Source organism: Ambystoma mexicanum, chromosome 4p, assembly GCF_040938575.1.
Source record: "Ambystoma mexicanum isolate Mex_15411 chromosome 4p, UKY_AmexF1_1, whole genome shotgun sequence".
In the NCBI taxonomy this organism is placed as follows: domain Eukaryota; kingdom Metazoa; phylum Chordata; class Amphibia; order Caudata; family Ambystomatidae; genus Ambystoma; species Ambystoma mexicanum.
The window spans coordinates 425,225,482-425,246,750 of record NC_090927.1 but is presented as its reverse complement, the minus strand read 5'-3'; positions in this window follow the sequence as shown (position 1 = coordinate 425,246,750).

Genomic DNA, 21,269 nt, shown 5'->3' with positions numbered 1-21,269 from the left:
TTCATAAATGTTTTCTTTTTGGCAATTCTAAAAGACTACACTATTCTATTATCTTGGCTGTAACTAGGTACACATGATGAAAACCAAGCTATTGTAATGTTTATTTAACATATGCAATCCACTTAGTCTTATACCATCTATCCATGGCCATTACATCTTGAAGAATTATTCTAGTTAACCCTGCCTTCTCATGTGTTCAAATTGATAACATTCTGCAACAAAGGTCCTAAGCCAAACCAGAGAAGTAGGTGTTGCATTTGTTTAAGGCCAGCAAGACCAAGTCTTTCCCATGAGTAGCAGGAAATCTAAGAATTTCTGAATCAACTTGGTTCACCAACAAAGCAGGTTCATGGGAATGTTCCTTCCATGGGCGTTTATTAGCAAATTACAATCCTAGAGAATCAAAGGAAGGCACCTAGAAAAAAGTGTATTTTTTGTGTGAATTAGGCACACTCTACTTTCTGTTTGTGCACACCCTCGCATTGGATGTATATGAAATAATGGCATTGCTTCTGTCACTAATACATTTTCTGGAACCACTGATAATGTATTTAAGGTCCTTGATGTGAAACCAGTTAGGACAGCCTATTCCACATTGGTCAATAAAAGCATTGCTGTACCAGAAAGTAAGTAGAATACCTGCATCTGCTCAAGGATACATTGCCAGACAGACAATTTAACAAGGAAAAGCACAACCTTGTATTAACCCCTGTGGTGTTAAAAGGCAAATACAATCTCACCTTTAAAGCCACACCCTATGAAGGACATTAAATTGGTGCAAAGTTGGAGTGTGAGGAGGCTCAACAGGGATTGAGTGATGACCAATTCAACAAGCGTTATCCAGAATCTTTGCTTAACTAAGGATGGCTCTTCAGTCTCCCAGAGCTTTTGTTTCAATCTTCATTAGGGAAATCCAGTGACATGAGAGAACTCTGACACTCACCAAAGCCTGCCAGCCTTGGCTAACAGTTACACACAGAATTCCAAGACCCTCACAGTAAAAAAGGGCACATCATAGCATCCCTTACAAAGAATCAATAAAATAGAAATGTGGACACGATCTACCAGATAATAGTTTATCATGTGTCTTTCTAAAGGGCGAATGCTGCCTTGACAATATCTTGTTTAAGTTATTACACATCATCCCTCCTTGTACTTGCCAGACCGCCTGTTATGTTTGGAATTCTACATCTAGAATTCCAGAACAGGACCTTGGTAAATGAATGATGGGAGATGGATGAGATGGAAGAATCAGCAGCTGCATTGCAGTGGCTCACAGGGGTCCCTAATAAAAGACACACTTACCGATAACCAACGTTCGTGTGTGCCTAGCATTTATGCAGTTTACAACATAATTGGGGATGATCAAGCAAACTGCTGTGGGACCCCACGAGCGGCTTGCCAGTGCGCCCCTTATGGCTGGATGGAGCATCTCTCCCCGGGAAGGTACTGGAGCAGTGTGACGCAGTGGAGGGGAGGGCGGCTGTGGTGCTCATCAGAGAAAAGGATGACGTGGCATGCTCCTTGGAGATGACTGGCCGCTGCTGTTGCCCATGACAGCAGGGCTCCCACAGGTGTGAAATCGGGGGCCGGCTCAAGCACTTTCATTGGCCGCATCTCTGTACTGGCTAGTGTCAGCTTAAGTGCAGAGAATAGGACCTTGCGACATTCGCCGTGCTGGAGCTGAGAGCTGGCATTTTGATGTCAGGGCATTGAGATGTCCATGCTTTCTGTGACATGTATAGAAGGCTGATGACGTGAGACAAAGAATTAATTGTACAAGGTATTCATTCCACGGCCCTTTGTTAGCAGTGAAGAATCCACAAAGAAAGGGGATTGACAGAAGAAATAAACTGTTTATTCCACAATTGCCTCGTGACATTGTGACATTGTGAAGAGTCTGCAGAATAAGCAATTTCTTAGTGACACTGTGAAGCCTGCAGAGCAGAAATGCAGCACATTGGAAAGAGGCAAAGAGTTTCTGGTAGCTACCATGATAAACATACCAGCTCCTTGCCCGTTTCTTCCCGCACCAGAGGATCCTCCAATACCGTGGGAACAATGGGCAATTGGAGTAGCGAAATTCAATGACGATTTGAAGGAGGCTTCATTGCTAAATTGCTTAGGGGGAATGTCTTAGAATTCTCCACACCCTACCAGATACCACAACCCAGGATGGTTCTGGAGACTCTGCTGCCATGCTTTGGCCCAAAAATATGAAGCAGCTATTGCAAAGATAGTGAAACATTTTGGCAATAAGAGTAATGTAGTTCTAGAAAGATACTATTTCCTCACCAGGTAGCAAAATAAAGGAGACTCTGTGGACAACTACAAAGCAGCTTTGAGGGGTCTATTTGTGACATACAAGTTCACTAGTGTGGCCCATGAGCATATCAGAGGCCAACTTGTGCTGTACAGGGCAGACCCTCATATCCAACAGAATCTGTGCCAAGCAAAAGAACCCACATTGAAACAAGCTATAAATATGTCAAGGACTTTGGAAGTAGGGACTAAATGTATGAAAGCTGCACAATGGTATGGCTCTGCTCAGGAAATATAGAATATACCAATGTGTGGGGAAGATGATGATGAAGATGCAGAAATAGCACACATTAAAAAGGGCCAAAGTTCTGTATTGAGACCTAAAACAAACTACACAGTTGGGAAGAACAAACCAGCAAACCAAAGTGCACAAGCTCCTCGCCCAAAATCCACGTGCTACAGATATGGGAGCACCTGACATTATAACAGAGAGTAAGTATAACATTAGTAAGCTGGGAAGCAAATATCAATCCTTTAAGCTTGGATCGGACTATAATAAGCCAGTATCAAAACTTCAGATTCTAGGAGTTACCTTAGATCAATCATTGTCCATGTCACACCATGTCTCTAATGTAATCTCGGCATCAGCATACTACATCAAGCTACTACACCATCTTAGACCGATCGTTACACAGGCAAATTCAGAAACTATGGCCAGAGCCATCATAGGGGCAAGAATAGACTACTGTGACAGTCTAATAGGTTTAAAAAAGGGAGACACCCAAAGACTACAGACAATGCAGAACAGGGAAGTCAGAGTTGTTCTGGGGCTGTCTCGTGGAGACCCTGTAACAGAGGCAAGACACTCACTTCACTGGCTCCCAGTAGAGGCACGCTTTAAATATTGAAATCTACCAATCACCTTTAAATGCAGACAGGGGATTATGCGATCGTGTTTGCAGAATGTCATCATTGAAAAAATGGGGGGCAAAGAATTGAGATCCTCGGGGGAGAACCTTCTTACATTCCCAGGAGGAGAACCTCAAAGGCTGAGAAAGGAGCTTTCCATTTTGTTGCCCCAAAACTTTGGAACCAGCTTCCCCTTGCGTTGAGACTCCAAAACTCATTGCAGATTTTTAAAAAAGATTTAAAAACTCTCCTCTTTGCCGAAACTCTATCCCCGTATATAGCATTCTAACGGCAAGAACTTTACCATACTGTCTTTACATTGTAAGTAAATCTCTATGTAACAATGTCAGCGCCTTTATGCCCCAGGGTCAACAGCGTGCTATATAAATATAGTAAAGTAAACGAGAAGGAATACCCCTCAGTTACCACAGAATGTTTAAAATGCTACTTGATTGGGCACAACAGAAGAGTGTTCAAAACACTAGAGATATGTGTAAGTCTAACACAATCAGAGCCCTTGAAGGGATTGGTAGGACCAGCAAATTTCAAACCATTCTAGAGGAAGGGGTGGCCCGAATTTTATTTTCTCATTGAATACTAACAGGAAGAAGGGGCCATAGAAATGGATGGAAATAAATTACACTGACATGATGGTTGACACAGGGTCCCCATATACTATTGTGGACAGCTGTACTTATATAGGTGAATTATCGGGGCACATGGATGATCTGAGATCTACGAATATAAGGGTAACAGGTTATTAGAAAAGTCCCATCCACATTCAGGGTGAAAAATGGGTTCACTTGTAATCCAAGGACAGATGAACTTTTTTGTATCCAAAAAGGGTCTAGCAAAATCATTTACTAATGTTTTCAACAACAATAGTGGAAAACTCAAAGTTTTCAAACATTGCATTGTCTTAAAAAGGGCGACCAACGCCACAGTGCACAAAGTGAGGAATATATCAATAGGTTTGAAAGGAGCATTGCAAGAGGAGCTGGACAAATAGTGCATGGGAGATATTGTAGAACCCATTGTGTCATCCGAGTGGCTCGCACCTATAGTGCTAGTTAATAAAAGGCAGACAAATACCATTAAAATGTCTAAAATGCTAACATATGGGTTCTGGGACATCCCTTACCTAATATTAATGAAATGCTGACAAAGATGAAACCAGCAAAACATTTTTACGACCCTAGATTTGTCATCGGCTTATCACCAGAGATTGTTTTAGATAAAGAGTCGAGACATTTGATGTCGTTTGTGACACTATTAGGGGAATTCAGATTTAAACACATTCCTTTTGGGCTTGCGACCATGGTTTTCCAATGTTTGATAGAACAACTGTTTTGGGGTTTGGATGGCATTTACTACTTCCAAAATGACATCCTCATAGCGACAATGTCTGAGTAAGAACATGATGACAAGTTGCTGGGCGTTCTGAAAATGATTCAAGAGAAGGGTCTTACACTAAAGATAGAGAAATGCAGGATTAAAGTGCCTGAAGTAGCATATTTGGGTCAAGTTATCAATGGCAATGCGATAAAAGCGAAAGAAGAACTATTCAAGACCATAACTGGTGTACCCAGTACCCCCGCCAAGCAATAAAGACCAGTTGCATTCTTTCCTAGGAATGGTGGAACAATACTCGAGATGTATCCAAGAATTTACAGATAAAGTGCAGATTGTGTGGAGTAATGCAGAGTAAATCAGACCCTTTCTTTCTTCTCACTGCTCAGGGAGTGCCAATGAGGCAATGGAAAACATAGAGGCAGACCTTCATTACCTATGTGGCTACATCTTATTCCCCAAACTACAGCTCAGAAAGGAAAGCAACACTATTACTATTTTGCCTGGAGCATAAAGGGGATGAGTGCCTCAAACGTTCCACCTTTTATTGGAATCACCCTTCCTGGGTTATTGTATCTAAGTGTATTAGTGAATTTGAGTAGACATAAGAATACTCTGCCCCTCTACAAAGTCTGACTGCCTTGGTCAACAGGTGGAATCTGAAGACCCTCCCAGTCTAGAAGGTACTTCATAGAATCGTGTGCATTGGCTCAACAACATACACCCTTTTTCAAACTTTTCCAACAGGTCATAGCTTCCCATACACCTTGGTGAGTTGTGCTGGCTTTTTCCTTCAGCATCCCACCAATACGATACTACAGTTGCCTCTCCTCCTTGCTAAATGTCATTGATAAGTCCACAAAGACAAGATAGAGTGAACCCACAGTGGCAACAGGATAACTATCAATTGATATTGATATTTTATTTCTATCGTGCTCATACACAAGTGTTTCAGAGCACGTTTCAATGATCAGTTTCCAAATTAAATCATGGCTCCAGCATACCTACCGCAGACCTAAACTCCACATAGCAGACAATGAAATATGATGCTCCTCCGTCCACCTTTGTAATTTCTTCAGGATTGCTTTGACCATCTTATTCAGTGAGATAGGTGTGAGCAAAGGGAGCCCATAGAATTTGGAATCACCCCACCTATCCTTTTAAAGATGGGGACAATAAAGCTTACCAAACAGATGGATGTAAAAATCTGGGAGGCTAGTACTGTGACGTTAGCATTTAGTAGTAGTAGGACCCACAGTCCTGGCATCATTTCATTGAGATCTCCGGTGACACCTTTGTTGCAGGATCCCTAAGAAATACCCAAATCACCACAAATAAATTCAATTTCCTTCAAAGATGTTTCAGACGTTGAACCCAGAACGTAAGGTAAATTATCTCTTTTCATGAAAACATGTTTATCCATACAGCCATATACTTTATTTGTAAATGTTAAAGCAGTCTTCAACCAAGATATTCACCCCTGGGAATGATCTGAGGACTTTGTGGCAGATCCCATTGCTACCGATACTTGAAAAGTACTGAGGAATGCTGTTCCAAATAGCAATTTCCAACAGTATTTCGCAAAACTGAAGTTATTTTGATAATTGTAATGTGTGACTAATTCTAGTCAGCTGTCGTTTTTTAGGACCTTACATAAAAATGACTTCAACAGCATGCCATCAAATTAGGTATGCTCTTTTTGACTATTAAATGGTTGACTATGCAAGTCAAGGTAATTTTGATAATCAATTGTAAACCCCTCAAAAGAGCTAATCAACACACTAGAGTCGTTTCCAAAATGAAGACCATTTTCCAACATGTCAATGCCTTACTTAATTACTTCTTCTAATATATACCACTTCATAAGGCATCTACAATCAGATTAAACAATATTGAATTCTAATTGTATCTCATTCTAGGGATGGTTGAACATCTGCAGAACTTCAGCGACATCATGATAGTGAAACCTTTCTATACCTATGATTACTCTCTAATTGGTTACACACTACCAGTCACAGAGTGTGGTGGTAAAAAGATAGGGGATACAGGGTATCTAATAAATGTCGATTGTGCCAGAATGAGAGCTCTGATATGCCCATTCAGTATGTCTAGGCCACGGTCTTAGAACAGAATGCATATAAGTTGGCATTGTTTGTTTGAAGATGTATATCAGGTGATTGTCGGAATACCCCAAACCTCTGTATGCAATCAACACCCCCTGTGACGTATCGCAGGAATTCATATTTCCCCAAAGGGGGAGCCCCCTCATGTGAGGTTAGGGAGGTGGGCCCACTCTTTAAAGCCCTCCTTGGTGGTCGAGGCACGTGGGATGTCACTGGGTGAAACTCCCCCATTAGGAACAAGGACTCCCGTTTTGATGAGGAACTTTAGAGAACATTCCAACAATAACTCTGTAAACCTGTCTCATAAAGATGTATGTGAAGAAAAAAAATCAGCATATGTTATTGTCAACAGGAATCTGTCAATATTCCTCTAAATGAACAACTCTCCATTTACTGACACTAGGAGGATGACATGCGGAGGAGAAGTCTCTGGGGAAAGAGAATAATTAGAATAATTAACAAGGTACTGCGCCAGTGAAGACTGGAGATGAGGGAGAGAAGCCCACGAGTTACGATTTGGCTTGCAAGCTGACGCAGAGGAGAGATTGGACATGCAGCGTCCTGTTGGTGTGAGGAAGCAAGATGCTGACATAGATGCTCTGAGTCTGACAGTACTGAGGAGGAGCGAAACAGAGTTGGAGGTGTGGCGTCCCAACACCTGCAGAGAGAGCAGTGCCATGACCACAATACATGCCTGGTGGACCAGGTGTCCTGAAACCAATGATGATGCCACTTTGCAACTGCCAAAGTGGAACGGGTCAGTATCCTTACAACCAAAAAGCCACCATATATGACAGCACGAATGGAGAGAGATTGAACAAACAGAAGAAGTCAACCTGATGAAAAGAAGAGGAAATCACAAACAAATAAGAAACCCAGTGATGTTATACCTAAAGTTGGCAGATAAAAAGTAAAATGGGAGACCCAGGAGGGGAACCAATGAGAATCATCATTTGAATATTAATAATCAACCCAGTCAAAATAAAAAAATATATATTATTAAAGTGAAGGGAAGCCAACGAGGATTATTATTTGAATGCTCATACTCGTCCCAGTCAAGATAAAGAGACTGTATTATTAAAGTCAAGGGAAGCCAACGAGAATCATTATGAGAACATTCATACTCGTCCCAGCCAGAGAAAAAAACCTATCAGAGCAGTTCATAGAAGAGTGAATGAGAATCATTGTTTGAACATTAATAGAAATATAAGTCAAGACAAAGGAATTCTAGTTAACAAAGAAAATTCAGATGTAACAGAAACGTCTAAAGATATGGTTGGAACAAAGAAGAGTTTCAAGGACAAGAAGCAGCAAGAGACCAGAGACAGTGAACTGTTTAAAGGGGAAAATAGTGACGAAATAGAGAATCATAAGTTTTGGAAAATTTACCATGGGAAAAGAGAATAATTATTAACAAGAAGGAAAGCCAAAAGGCAAGCAAGAACATAAAGGATGTCCATTACCAAAAAAAGCAGGAATCCAAGTCCTACAAAGTATTGAAGGAACTACAGAAATTGATAAGAACAATCACCAGAGAGTATTTGAAAATAAAACATTGAACTGAATTTTGCAAGAAGAAATAACCCAGGAGAAGGAGTCATTCTCCTATCTTTACTTATTAGGTTAATGGTAGGGTCAGAAAGAGTTAGTTTAGATGGCAGACTGATTCTTTTACAACATTCACTGATGACTGACAAGCACCAGAGTTAGTTTTGTTAGGCAGTACAGGGAAAGACAGGACTTTACCTTTTTCTTTCAATAAATCCCCTTTGAATTGGATTATCGGAGCCGCGTCCTTATCATGACCCACCACAACCCCCTCAATAAATCATTGTCTCCCCATTAATTGTAATCACCTGCTAGGTGAAAGAAAACCATCCAGTTTTCATTAATCATGTCTAATAATGTATGATTGAGTTGATCCAAACAGGCAGAGATATTATCCAAGTGTTTACAATTAGTATAAATGATAAACAGTAAACCTTGTTCATTCTGTCAGCTTTTCACCTTAGAAATGTGTAGATAACCATTTAATAACACATCAGATTACATTGAATGTTTAGACATGTTGAGACTGTCATTATCAAGCTAGCATGTCTAACAGTGTATGATTGAGTTGATCCAAAGTTAATCCAAACAGGCAGAGATATTATCCAAGTATTTACAATTAGTATAAATGATAAACAGTAAACCTTGTTCATTCTGTCAGCTTTTCACCTTAGAAATGTGTAGGTAACCATTTAATAACACATCACATTATATTGGATGTTTAGACATGTTGAGACTGTCATTATCAAGCTAGCTTTCGATCTACTCTTATGGATGTTGTAGTTCCATCTAGCACCTTGAAGTGTCTTCTTGGTGCTAGATAGAATTGCCAGTAATTATTACAGACCAAATAATCAGGCAGACCAAAGGAAGATGGTAAAATACTGCTTTAATCTCAATGAAAGAAAGCAGAGCGATATGACAGTTATCAAAGTAGATGCTTAATGTTCACACCTAAGTTTGCTTGCACAGAGTTTAAATACTTTTACATACATCATTTATGATGTGGCATTTCATAAAAACGTAATGCCGCAAGGGTTTGGATCAGGGGAACATGTCTACTTATAGAATTATATAAGTGTTAATATCTCATTGGCTGCCCCTTGTCAGTAGGACACACCCTGAGCTACTTCTACATACATCACATACTGATCATAGTAGAGAATATGTCAGCAGGTTAATAACTGCAACATTGTATATGAAAGTGCATGGCAGGCCTTTTGATTGGTTGACAACCCTATCCAACCTTAGACTTTCGGCTTGTTTTAGCCGCACGTGAACAGAACGAAACCTAGGTGTTCAAGCTTCGTCAACTTGTTCTCTATTTTCCCAATCAGTCCATTATATGTCATTGACCTGATTCTTAAACAAGGTCGATCATTTGTAGTTGACCTTGTAATCTGCTCACTGTTCTGAAACATTCAAGGGAGTGTGAGCATGCACCCATCTTAACTTGAAGCTCAAATGAATAGCCATTGTTTTCAACTTCTGAGTCACGTGTGAGGAGACCACGATTTTTTCCATTTCAGCCTCTCAATTACTGCTATTTAATTTAATTAAACATGGTGCTATTACCCTCTCTGGCCTTTAGAAACTTGATCACTCCACCTCACATAGGCTTTTGACTTTGTGGTTGTTCAATACTTGGCATCAGAAAATGTCATTTTCCTTCTAATCTTAACATAAATATGTCTTATGAACATGGTCTGTTCATTCAACTCCCTTCGTGCCTTGCACCCATCTCTCGAAATAGCTATATAGCTCTTTTAACAAGCCTCTGCATTTTTTTCTACCTTGCGTTACAACGTATTTCCAATTGTTGGTCATATTACTTCATCTTCTTATTCTCTCAACAGCTTCATCTTTTGGTACCTAATTGCTTCTGTTCCATTGTCAATCTTAAGTATTTGCATATCATTTTGGCTTGGGCCTATATGTTTTCTTTATGACATCATATTTCTGTCATCAGACTTTTGTTCAGAGTCCGCCCATGTTTCCCATAACCACATTGTGACACTTTGGCAACAGATATCCTTCTTGGTAACTCCTTTCCATTGCCTCAATGTGAGGTTGTCTTCTGAATGGCTGTCTGAGTGCATATCGTCTTTCATACAATCAGCACGGTATGGACATGTTGAATAGGCTCATATATGGGAAACCAATTGTAGCTCTTTGTCTGCTTCTCCAATAGGATGGTGCTAAGGGGGTGGGGACTAGAGAAGTTGCATCAACCTCCTCCTCTACAATGGAAATGCTGGCATAAAGACATTCTCTTACCAAGGAACATTCAACGGGTCATAGACCAAGTTTCGCGAAACATCAATTTAGCACACCCATGTGAAGGGCACACCAGTTATCATCTAATATTTTGTTTTTGATGCATTATATTCCAAGAAGGTATCAGACAATCATGACTTATCACTGTCATTGAATTGACCAAAGTAGACCCATTTCTTCTATAACAATCAGATTTGAATTGTTATTTTATACTTAAATACAAATCTGAATATAGCTGTCTGCAATAATTACAGCTAGGTTACAACCTAACATATTAACTGGGTGTGTGCTATTACTACAAAATCCAGGCTGTATTTTTACATTAGAGGTTTCAGAACAGCTAACATCACACAGTCAATCCAAGGCAGCCATGTATTCTATCAATACTAATGGAGCAAATATATTTGAGCAAGGTAATGTTGAAACAGACAACCAATCAAAACCACTATCATCATTCTTTATATTCAGACAAAAAATGTCCTCATGTGAAGGCACTGACAACTCTTAACGGGTGGGAAAGTTGAACATGTAAAGGGACTATCACAATTGATAAATGACAAAAAATAACAACTCAATTGAAAGATGTGATGGAATAGTTGTAGAGAACCCATTAAAATTACACAATAACTGCCACAATCTTTCTAGGTTGGTCCCAACCATTGAACCCTTCAGGAAATTAAGAATGATCCAAAGGGAGGGTTAACACATGACAAGCCCTTCGTGCACTTAAGGCAATCGTTTTAAAAATAAATATAGTATTTAATAGAAAGAATGTATTTTCTTGGGCAATTGTATGTTTTGTATGCAGTTGCATGTTTTAAAATATTATTTAGCCCCAATACATGAAAGGTGCACACTGGTGGGAAATTCATGATAGAATGCTTCTTGTCAACTCCTAATGTCGTTCTGATTTCAATCTGTAACTGATTAGGACAATTGGAATTAGTATTCAGGTTATCATTACGAGGACACAGTTGAATATTATCAATGTGAATCAGTGCTTGCTCCAAAGTCAAATGCTGTTGAAGAATCCCAGTTTGAGAACAGTTAGAGGAGCAGTTGATGCAGCTAATACAGCATTTCGTTTACTATGTTCTCCATTTGATGTTACTTGATGCATGTATCAGGTACCTACTGAGACCAAGATTGGCCAAGATTCCTTTACATCAGGAAGTTTCACCTTTAACCGTTTGTCTTAGAGTTTATACGAGATGTTGTGGATTCAATAATCAGAAGGATTGTACTCTATACGGAATGTATTCTCTTAGACAGATCTTTGCTTAGGATGAGGATTCTGTCTCCCTGTATATTTTATGAAGGTCTGCCCCTATTCCACAATTGAATTGAGTTTTGGCAGATTGATTAGAATTAATAGTAGGTTTAATTTTGGCATATACCACCACACTTCCAGAATCCACATTGCAACAAGCACCCCCATCAATTTCATCAGATTCTTTTCTATGAAACGACAGGTGCAATATGATATGGGCTGGACTGTGATGGTGCTATATGCACTGTTCATCTTTTTGGAGAACAATGTCATGTGCTATATAGCCTTTATTAAATCCATCCAAATGTGTCAGACTGTGTAGATTATGCAGCAATGTCATTAGAACGGAATGCATGTTTTCTGGCTTTTAGGGCGACAGGTACATTATAAATCAAAAGGATTCAGATTATTTGTTGGCTCATCTGTTCAAGAAATTATTTTATGTGGGCGTTCCCCTTCGGCTCATATCACCCAGTAGTCAACGTTTCTGTGGTTTTATAAAAGTAGTTTACTGCCACATGGCTAAATCACTGTTGCCAAATCACCATTTTGAAAATGTCATCTATCACGTCAAACCATGCCAAGAAGGCCTCTGAAGCCACAGTTCAGTGCTTGCGCTGGTTTAGCAGACACAGGCTAAGAAGACTTCTTGAATTGAAAAGTGCTTAATTGAGGGAGTCTTTGAACTTTCAAAGTAACCAAGTCATGTGCACAGGAATCTGAGTGAGATACAAACTATATGAGCTGAACCAAAGTATGATCCATCAACAGCAATTTACAGCTCATCAAAGTGCTGTTGTCATGAATGCTTTAGATACAAGCAAAGTAAAGTCATTCTAGTTAAACACCTCCATAGCAAAATCAAAAATGGCTTTACCAGTAGACTGCCTGGTGACTACCATTGAGTTGCATTTCAAGATGTTTCTTGCTAAAGGCAGGTTTTAAAGACATGCCACCTTCTACATATGCCTTTTCCCCCAAGGTCTTAAAAGGTCCAGCTCACAAATACACATTTTCAGAGGTAATGTCTGGGGAGTGCTCTTGCGCCTAGGTATTACCTGTGCAGTAAATAACAACTAATGCCTTTTAAGTTAAAGCCTGTCAGATATATGGACATGGACTATTTCTATGGTGCAAAGGTATTGATTTATTGACAAAATCCTAATGAAGGATTTCATGAAACCAAAGGGGAATGCATAAAGAATCTGTATCATCAGCACACTGCCGTGTATATGGATTGAATCTAATAAAACAAATGATAGGCCGATGGTGAAACCATCAATTAGACGATATAGAGAGAATATCAATTCAATTAAAAGTACTCCTGCACACAGCTTTAGTAAACAAAATGTACCTCCTCATTCAGGCATAGATGGCCTCTCACGGCCTCTGCCTAAATGACGACAAAACAGAGATACTGATCTTGGGCTCCGACTCCAACCTAAAAAAACGGAGTCCCAACTATCGCAATTTCAACATAGATGGTAACACAATCAAGGTGGCAACTGAGGTAAAAACACTAGGCTTTTACCTTGACTCCACTCTATCCCTCAAAAACAAGTTAATACCTTGGCATCCTCTACAGCGTACACCTGTAAATTAATCAGGACCTGTAGACCTTACTTCTCCAAAACGAACTGCATCACGCTAGCTAACGCATTAGTAATGTCGAAGCTGGACTATTGTAATGCCCTTTATGCAGGAGCTAATAAAACTGGTCATGATACTCCTGAAACCCAGTCTAAGACTATTTTGCTTTTACCCTTTTTACCTTTTTGTATATACGTACTCTCAATACTGTAACATGTCAGTTCCCATTTCAACTGCTTGTATTGACATGTATGCACTGTACTGACATGTTTCTTATCCTCTGTATGCAACCTAAGCTTAAGTGTCCTTGTACCTGCTGCGCCCGGCTACCCCAGGGTTTTGTGCGCATTATCAAATAATAAACTAAACTAAACTAAACACTATATATAAATAAATGGGAAAGATGGGTGAGGAGGGAGTTTGGGTAATAGACCAGCACATTGTGTTTAGAATTGTGGAACACACATTGAAATGCATTGGTAGGCATCTACTTTCAAAGTCTGTCAGTCATTAACACAGAAATTCGAATGACTGCGGGATCATTTACACTTCACTCCTTAGAGGCACTATATAAAGGGTCCACAAGAAACAAAAGGCGTACAACTTCGACGATATCTAAATCAGACGCATGTGAGAATACCCTTGAAAAGTGTGAGATGGAGTTACACCATTGTTTAGGAGACATGTGTGGCACCATCTCTGTGGCAACAGAAAAGGCGGCAGGCAGGTGTGTGGGGACTCAAGCCCACACAAAGGTTAAGACGCATGCACCCAGCTGAAAATCAACTGATCAGGTTAATGTGTGAAGGAAAGTGTAGAGGTTCTAACCATTCTTCCAAGGAAGGTCCCTACAAATCCAAAGGGAAATCATAGACCAGGGGTAGGTCAAGTCCCACTGGGAAGCTGAGTGTGGGTACCTCGGAAATTGATGCAGCCACACATTCAAAACCAGGGATTGTTTGCGTTGCTGCGATTTTTCCCATAGGAAGGGAGATCCTACCTGCAAGGGGGACCCCCGGCAGCCCCTTGTGACAAAGTCCCAGCGGGCCAGGGAGCAGCTGAACGTTCCCTGACTCTAAGTGCGGATGGTACCGGGTCAGTTGGGAAGGTCCCAGTTGCCACAGGACTAAGGTGTTTCGGGATGGTGTCTCTAAAACTCTCCCACCTGAGTAGCATTGCTGTTAGTGTCACAGCTGTCAGGCGACTGGTGAAATCAGGATAGTACACCCAAAGTCCAAACCTGCATGTAAGACTGTTTGATATTCTGCAGTACTGTCACATGGAAATAGTTGGGCTTAGTTGGAGGAGTGAACCCTCCCTGCATTATGCTTCAGTCAAGAACTACATTCCAGCAGGTTGTATGTTGGGTAATAGCCTCCCTGGCCCAAGAACGGTCATGGCAGTTACTGGAGTAGAACCTCTGATAGCAGCATTGGAGAAAGTGCTTGAGGGCCCTGAGACTTCCCACACCAGTGAGTGCAAGAGGCTGGTGTCCCAAGTAGCTCCCACAGGGCCATATGACGCACTTTTGGGGGCCTGCGCACACACACACATTTGGGACCCCCTCAACCAAACCGAAGGAATTAAGGGATCTGAATAACTGCTCCCACACCCCACATTAGGATCATCAGATATAGATTGCTATGTTGCCTCAGAGCGATTACAATAAGCATGGGTACTTCCTTTCGGGCCCAGTACCCACTTCAGTCTTTTTGTTATCAGAATGATAAATGAGTATAATTTCAAGGGAAACATAAGCCGTCCATGATTAGGGTACTTGTGTTCTAGTATAGGTATGGGGCACTTTTCATCAATAGCAGCCACAAGGAAGGTATACCGGCCATAGTATAAGCAGGACACATATCATATGAAAAAGATGCACATGATCCAGAATAGACAGACAACCTAGATTGGCTGCCTTACAGAATGAAAACGTGCTCATACCGGAGACCAATTGGAAGCAAGGAGAAAGCTACACATACCAGAGCACACACAGTAGATGAAGATTAGAAACCGCCAGGAAGTTGTCCAATTCCAGACACAATGGCCCTCATTACGACCCTGGCGGAAATCAACCGACCGGACCGCCATAGCGTAAATAGCGTTTCCGCCATTGCACGACGGAGCAAAGTGCGGCTCATTCCGACCCATCGGGCACGAGCACCACGCCATGGCGGAAGTGCAAAGTCCGCGATGGCGGAAATGACCCCAAAACGGCCCACACCGCCGCCGTACGGCGCCCTAGGTGCAATACCGCCACCCATCTTAGCGGACACCGCAGTGAGCGCCAACCGGAAAGTACGGTGACCGGAAATATACGGAAACGGAAGTAAAAGCATGGTCCCGGAACGGGAAACATCACGCCGTACACCTATAAAACCACAAATTCCACACAACCATTAAAAATACTACCCTGAGACACATCCCAACCCGTCATCCACCCTAGTGAAACCAAGAAAAATGGGAAAAGTAGCGAAGAAAGCGTGCGACCGCAAGCGGCAGGTCCACTTCTCCCGTGAGGAACTCACCGTGCTCACAGAGACCCTCCAGGAGAATGCTGCCTCCGTCTTCTCCACGCAAATGACCAGGACGGCACTTGCGAACAAGAAGGCCATATGGGCCCTGGTGGCACAGCGGGTAAGTGCGGTGGGGACCGCACCCCGCAACCCACAGCAATGCAGAAAGCGATGGGACGACCTGCGGATACGCGTCCGTAGCATACTTTCTGCCAACCGCAACATTGCCACAGCTACCGGGGGAGGATCGGAATCACCCATCAAGTTGACCCCCTGGGAAGAAATCTGTGCCTCCACCATTGGAATGGAGAGCATAGAGGGAGTCGGAGGGATGGAGAAAGGAGTGCAGACATCCGAAGAATCAGGTAGGTGTCCCAAATAAAACAATGCCAAAACCACAATGTCCAATCATGTGAAGTACCACGTGTCCACATAGTGCAACAGTAACACATGTCCAGGAGAACGTCCACATACATAGGCCTGATAGCACACTTTAAAACTCACATCAAATACATAAATAATTAAAAATCCTAAAAACACCCTCTACACGTGCAGCAGGCACACCCTAACTGCAGGCTGCAAAACAACTGCACCCTCACTCCACACACAAATGAAACCACCTCCAAGGCCCCGACCCAAATCACCCTCAGGTACCACCCCAATGCATGTGATACATTGCCATTCCAATTCCCACAGACCCATTAATAACGCTCGCCCTCCTTTACTCCACCACAGGGTCCGATCCAAACGACGAGCTCCAGGACACCCCTACCAGCACACCTGCAAAGAGGGAAAAGACCAACGGCCAAAGACCCTCCACCTCAGCTGCACGCATCAAGACACGGAAGCAGCACAAATCAAGTGGCAGCACAGAGGAGGGAACTCCAACAGGCACCCCAGCAGCCAGCATGCCCACAACAGCACCACCACAGGTCCCCCCAATGGATGCCACAGTAGGCACTGCTTCTGGTGGCAGCAGCACCATAGGTGACACTGCATTAATGGCAGCATGCTCCGACACAGAAAACGGGGATGTCGAAGTTAGATCCATCCATGACCTGTCTCAATCCCCCTGTCTGTTCCATCCCGTACACCATGAGGATACCACGCAGGGGCACCCACAAGACGACGACTGGCCATCCCCCACAAGCCCTGTGGCAAGGCAACATGAGGTGATCAGCCACTCTGTGACACCACCGCAAATGGCCATGGCCCAGCAGAGGCAACAGTCCCTCGACCAGGTAATCGTGCAACAGCAGAAACTGGCCACGCTCCTCAAGGACCATGCCGATGAATGTGGGGGCACTAAGGCAGACATAGAAACATCAACTGAGACACTTAGGGCAGAAATGGAGAGAAGTACAGAGACACTAAGGGCACAAATGGAGAGTAGCACCGAGAGCCTGAGAGTACAAATGGAGAGAAGCACCGAGAGCCTGAGGGGGGAACTGCATGCGACGTCCAAAGACGTATGTGCCGAACTTGCCGCAGTGCGCCGTGTGCTCACTGAGCTCTCACAAACCCTTAGGGACATGCATGGACGTGAGCAGGCAGAGACATCATCCGTTGCAAGTTCTGTCCAGGGCAGCCCCCAACGTAGATCTGGGAGGAACCTGCGCTCCACAGGCAGGGGTGCCCCTGATACCCGGAGAGGGGGCTTGCAATAGCGACTGCCCACTGACAATGAGCATCTTTGGACACTGGTGTTCGGGGGGGAGGTAGGAGGGTGGAGGGGGTGTGTTGGGCTCACTTGGGTGGCGGGTCGATAGGGTGTTTAACATGATATCACATATGCCATAAACAATGCACGATCATCCAATGAGATGTGTGGACATTGATCTTTGTGTACGAGGCCATTATAGGCGTACAGTCCATATTGTGCATGTTCCAGACACACACAGTGCCACGAGTCCCGTGTCCATGTATCAGCCACCAGGTGTGAGTGCTAGAAGCATGCATCTATGAGATGCTGACGAATGTCACGGCCCTCCTGTGCCTCGCGGACTCCTTGAGGTGCTGCCACATCCCCACCCTCATCATGACCATCTTCAGGTGCTTGCAGTTCTGCGTCAGGGGGCATGGGCACATTTCTACGTACGCACATGTTGTGGAGCATGACACATGCCATGACCATCTTTGCAACCTTCACATGGCGGTACAGGAGTGCCCCGCCAGACCTGCTGAGGCAGCGGAAACGAGTCTTCAGTAGGCCGAATGCCTGTTCTATGACTACACGGGTACGTGAGTGGGCATGGTTGTGAAGTGGGAGAATGGAAGACCAGGCTCCCGTCCTTCGCCTCTCGCGCTTGGCCTAGAGGGTCACGACCCAAACACCCGCCACGAGAAGAGTTTGTCCATTTACCAGACGACCAGATACCCTGGTACAGGAACATACGGATGTGTCCATCTGCTTGCCCAGCAGCCCGCACTGGCCATGCCGACACCTGCGGCACGGATCAACTAGACTAAAATCTACACGTCGTTAGAGATGCCATGACGACCTAGACAACGGGAAGCACATCTGTACAAATATACACACTGGACATTCCCACACCAACCTACACGAAGAATATACTCAGTGCTATGACGTAGGCGACAGGCATATTCACGGACGTGCATCTTTATTATTTTTACATAGGCTTTCAGAATGCAGAAACGCAAGACGCGTCATGAACTCTTTTACTAGCTTGCTCACGCTTCTCTTGAAACCAGTTACCGCCATGAGAAGTATAATGAAGACAATACTGGTCATGAAATTATATGCTCCTATAACCTAAGGCACCTGTGCACCAAACGGACAACTTATGCACCAGGCCCAAGTAGGCCTCAAACAAGAGCTCCCGTGGACATCAACAAGGCAAGAGTCAGTTGCTGATCCTGCAGAATGAGCTCGGCGAAGCAACCAGCCAAGGTCGCAATGTTGCAAACCCACGTTCCAAGAGCAAATCATCAAAGGCACGATGTTGCAACCTCGTACTCCGCGCACCAACGTTAAAGTCACACCGACAAATTAAACCAGACGCGCAGTAGAAAAACAATATTAATTGTGCAGAATTCTGCCTCTTTCACGGTCCCTCCCCACGTGACCAAGCCGAACCTGACGAGATGCCAAACCCAGGAGAACAGAGGCGTCTGGATCCCTCGCTACGAGACACTGGCAGATACACTTGAAAGGCTCAATGGACATCTGCAACAGTGGGAGCGGTACCCCGTCCAGCTATGAATAAGCCCTCACATTGTCTGCATGTACCCATAGTGAAACATTGTTGCAACTTACAGGTACACCGAGAGCTGGGAACGACGGTGGTCCCAGGCTGGGAAGCTCACGGGCGCACCAATCAGAACATGGGGCTCTTATCACTGACGCCAGCAAATTTAGCCAATCCTCAGGAGTCTTCATGTAACAATTCTCATGTATCTAATTGTAGGGACAACCCAGATATACCACCTGACTACACCTTGTCCACTAATATCTTTCTCTATATGTGTGCTATACTAACCCTACCACTCGAACACCCAATTAAGAGTGGCGATAGGTTTTTTGTTAACTTTCTGAAGTGACGCAAGTAGCGCGTCATAATACAGTAAAAAGGGCCTGCGAGCCCCACGATTGTGTGTGTGTCAGGACGAACGCGTACGCTCCTTGACCCATCCCTGCCGTTTTGTCTAATAAACAGCAGAGTCACCTTGCTCCTTGTGTGCGTCTCATACTCTATCTCATCTCATCTGGGATATACACGGGAGGAGTTGGGGCCTCCCTGCCTGGAGGTCCGCGGACGGCCCGGCCGACCCCGGCAGAATTTCCCCCCGACAAGTTGGAGGCACTGCTGAGATCTGTTTAAGATCGACTTTTTATTTTTACTTTTTCCAGGCACTCCCGTTGCGAGGAGGCCCGGCGGCGCGGCCCCCTCTGCCGTTGCCCCCTTCTGAGGACTACAGGACCATCGCGGAGCTGCGAGAAGACCGGACAGCGCAATCCGGATATTGGCCCTCGGGAGCCGGTTGAGAAGTATCCCGCCCGCGGTTGGCGAGTGTCCAGACGTGGTCCAGACGAGGGGAGGTGGCGAGCCGCTTGGAGGGGTGCACGCAGTCGAGCGGCCCTGCATCGAGAGAACTTGGTGAGCATGACACACACAACGAGCAATGAGAAATTGTGAGGGAGGGGGAGGAAGTAAATAAGGGAGGAGGGAGGTATTGTACAGATGCGCGGCGAAGGTTTAACAACTGAGTGTTGCTAATGGAATGAATGGTGGCGAGACGAGTGCGAGAGCAGTTGGCTACGTCACGCGAAAGAGGGGGGCGGAGCACGAAACATCACGTGTGGCCGCTCGTAGACACTGATTGGCCTAAGTCGCGACTAACGTGTAGGGGTGGGTGTGTGTGGTTTCCTACGATTTGGCATTTATTGATCAATGAGTAGATGAGGTTCCCTATTGTTCGAGCAAGAAACTCGATAGGTAGATGACGAGATTCCCTATTGTTCGAGCAAGAAACTCGATAGGTAGATGACGTTTCCCTGTAGGCGGTAGCTAGTTGCATAGTTGCCCAATACGGAAGATAATTGGCTGGTTAAGCCCTCCTGTTGAGGGGCGTATCACACGCGAGGCGACGCAGCGTGCGCAGTCCGATTATATTATTGATGAGATTACCTTGTTCCAGGAGAGACAGGAAGACAGCTGTAGGGTTAGCGGGGGTAGATTGCAAGTGTATTTTGAAATTAATAATGAGAATGTACCAGTAGCGTAAAGACATCGGTGACGTCACCAGTAGGGATTTAATAGGATATCGCGAGCACAAGGAACATTGGGTTTTGAAAGTGGTGGGGAAGAGAAACATGATAAGGGAGCGGATACGAAGATAAACGATAAACGAGTGGATCGGAAGAGGAGAAGGGGAGAGGGGCGTGGCTGCGCACGGAGAACGCCGGCCACGGCAAGTGTAAAAGTGGGAGGAGAACGAGGAATAAGGACGACTGTATAAGATCGTCGTAAGGGGTACGCAGCCACAGGGGGCTGCGTGCGCCTCGGCCGCAGGGGGCCGTAGGGGAAGGAATATACAATCCAAAATTATACATATATATATATTTGTGTTTTATTATTTTTTGTTTTTTATTAATTATTATTATTGCATAATTTGTCAAGGATTGTCGTAAGTCCCCACACTTACGGGGCCAGGTAAACAATATAAGGTTGTAAATTGCAAACTGATAGTGAAGGGAGGAGTAACAAGTGGGGCACCACTATGTCATATGGGACAGGGTCGGGAGGGTGGGGGAACACCCTCACTACCCCACTACAACACATATGCACCACACTGCCACCCCATAGGGAGAAATTAATTAAGTACAGCATAGAGTGGACCCAGGGGACGGATAATATGTCAAAGGTGCCCAAATCATTATGGACCATTAGCCCTTATGACGTA